This window comes from Lepidochelys kempii, chromosome 2, assembly GCF_965140265.1.
Source record: "Lepidochelys kempii isolate rLepKem1 chromosome 2, rLepKem1.hap2, whole genome shotgun sequence".
Classification (NCBI taxonomy): domain Eukaryota; kingdom Metazoa; phylum Chordata; order Testudines; family Cheloniidae; genus Lepidochelys; species Lepidochelys kempii.
The window spans coordinates 2,528,021-2,530,920 of NC_133257.1; positions in this window are offsets into that span (position 1 = coordinate 2,528,021).

Genomic DNA, 2,900 nt, shown 5'->3' on the forward strand with positions numbered 1-2,900 from the left:
GCCCCGCCTGCCGGCCGCCGTACCCGCCCCGCGGCACCACGGGATATGTAGTCCCGGCCCCGCCTGCCGGCCGCCGTACCCGCCCCGCGGCACCACGGGATATGTAGTCCCGGCCGCGCCCCAGCGAGGCTCCCCGGGCGGGGCATGCTGGGAGATGTAGTTCTATCGCCCAGCCCCCCTCGCTGCATCCCATCGCACCCCCCCCATCCCCCTCACTGAATCCCTCCCCCCCCCCGCACCTCCACCCCCCAGGACACTGCATCCCTCCCCGTTCCAATCCCCCCACACCCCATCCCCCTACTGCATCCCTCCCCCCCGCACCTCCACGCCCCCGGGCACTGCATCCCTTCCCCCCCACCCCCATCTCCTCACTGCATCCCTCCCCCCCCGCACCTCCACCCCCCTGGACACTGCATCCCTCCCCGTCCCAACCCCCCCACACCCCATCCCCCTCACTGAATCCCTCCCCCCCCCCGCACCTCCCCCCCCAGGACACTGCATCCCTCCCCGTCCCAATCCCCCCACACCCCATCCCCCTACTGCATCCCTCCCCCCCGCACCTCCACTCCCCCGGGCACTGCATCCCTCCCCCCCACCCCCATCTCCTCACTGCATCCCTCCCCCCCCGCACCTCCACCCCCCTGGACACTGCATCCCTCCCCGTCCCAACCCCCCCACCCCCATCCCCCTCACTGCATCCCTCCCCCCCGCACCTCCACCCCCCCGGACACTGCATCCCTCCCCGTCCCAACCCCCCCGCATCCCATCCCCCTTACTGCATCCCTCCCCCCTGCACCTCCACTCCCCCAGGCACTGCATCCCTCCGCCCCCCACCCCCCCACCCCCATCCCCCTCACTGCATCCCTCCCCCCCGCACCCGCATCCCCCTCACTGCATCCCTCCATGTCCCAACCCCCCTGCACCCTATCCCCTCACTGCATCCCTCCCCCCATACCTCCATCCCCCCGTCACTGCATCCCTCCAAGTCCCAACCCCCCTGCACCCTATCTCCCTCACTGCAGAAGGCTACAGGTGCCTGAGGATGTGGGGGGCACAGGGGTGTATAGGGACGTAATTTGGAGAGCAGCAGTGTACGGAGGTGAATGGGGTGCACGGCTGTGGGGGGTGAGGGACATGGGGGTAGCGGCTCTGGGAGGTGGAGAGGATGGGTGGGAGAGTGCTGTAAGAGGTACAGGGCTGGGATGGGTAGGTGTGGGGGGCAGGGTGAGATGGGATGGGGGAGGGATGCAGTGATGGAGGGGTGGGAATGGGGAGGGATGCAGTGACAGGGGATGGGAGTGCGGGGGGGTGGGAAAGGGGAGGGGAGGTAGTGACGGGGAATAGGGGTGCGGGGGGGGAACGGGGGGGATGCAGTGACAGTGGATGGGCGTGTGAGGATGTTGAGATGGGGTGGGATGCAGTGAGGGGGATGGGAGTTGTCATAAATATAAAGGGAAGGGTAAACCCCTTTGAAATCCCCCCTGGCCAGGGGAAAGCTCCTCTCACCTGTAAAGGGTTAAGAAGCTAAAGGTAACCTCGCTGGCACCTGACCAAAATGACCAATGAGGAGACAAGATACTTTCAAAAGCTGGGAGGAGGGAGAGAAACAAAGGGTCTGTGTCTGTCTGTATGCTGGTCTTTACCGGGGATAGACCAGGAATGGGGTCTTAGAACTTTTAGTAAGTAATCTAGCTAGGTACGTGTTAGATTATGATTTCTTTAAATGGCTGAGAAAAGAATTGTGCTGAATAGAATAACTATTTCTGTCTGTGTATCTTTTTTGTAACTTAAGGTTTTGCCTAGAGGGGTTCTCTATGTTTTTGAATCTAATTACCCTGTAAGATATCTACCATCCTGATTTTACAGGGGGGATTTCTTTATTTCTATTTACTTCTATTTTTTATTAAAAGTCTTCTTGTAAAACACTGAATGCTTTTTCATTGTTCTCAGATCCAAGGGTTTGGGTCTGTGGTCACCTATGCAAATTGGTGAGGCTTTTTATCCAACATTTCCCAGGAAAGGGGGGGTGCAAGTGTTGGGAGGATTGTTCATTGTTCTTAAGATCCAAGGGTCTGGGTCTGTAGTCACCTAGGCAAATTGGTGAGGCTTTTTACCAAACCTTGTCCAGGAAGTGGGGTGCAAGGTTTTGGGAAGTATTTTGGGGGGAAGGATGCGTCCAAACAGCTCTTTCCCAGTAACCAGTATTAGTTTGGTGGTGGTAGCGGCCAGTCCAAGGATAACGGGTGGAATATTTTGTACCTTGGGGAAGTTTTGACCTAAGCTGGTAAAGATAAGCTTAGGGGGTTTTTCATGCAGGTCCCCACATCTGTACCCTAGAGTTCAGAGTGGGGGAGGAACCTTGACAGGAGTGCAGGGGGTGGGAACGGGGAGGGATGCAGTGAGGGTGGATGGAGGTACAGGGGGTGGGAACGGGGAGGGATGCAGTGAGGGTGGATGGAGGTACAGGGGGTGGGAACGGGGAGGGATGAAGTGAGGGTGGATGGAGGTACAGGGGGTGGGAACGGGGAGGGATGCAGTGATGGGGGATGGGAGTGCAGGGGATGGGAACAGGGAGGGATGCAGTGAGGGGGGATGGGAGCACAGGGGGGTGGGAACGGGGAGGGAAGCAGTGAGAGGGGATGGGAACAGGGAGGGATGCAGTGAGGGGGGATGGGGTACAGGGGGGTGGGAACGGGGAGGGATGCAGTGAGAGGGGATGGGAACAGGGAGGGATGCAGTGAGGGGGGATGGGGTACAGGGGGGTGGGAACAGGGAGGGACGCAGTGAGGGGGGATGGGAGCACAGGGGGGTGGGAACGGGGAGGGAAGCAGTGACAGGGGGTGGGAACAGGGAGAGATGCAGTGAGGGGGGATGGGAGTACAGGGGGGTGGGAACAGGGA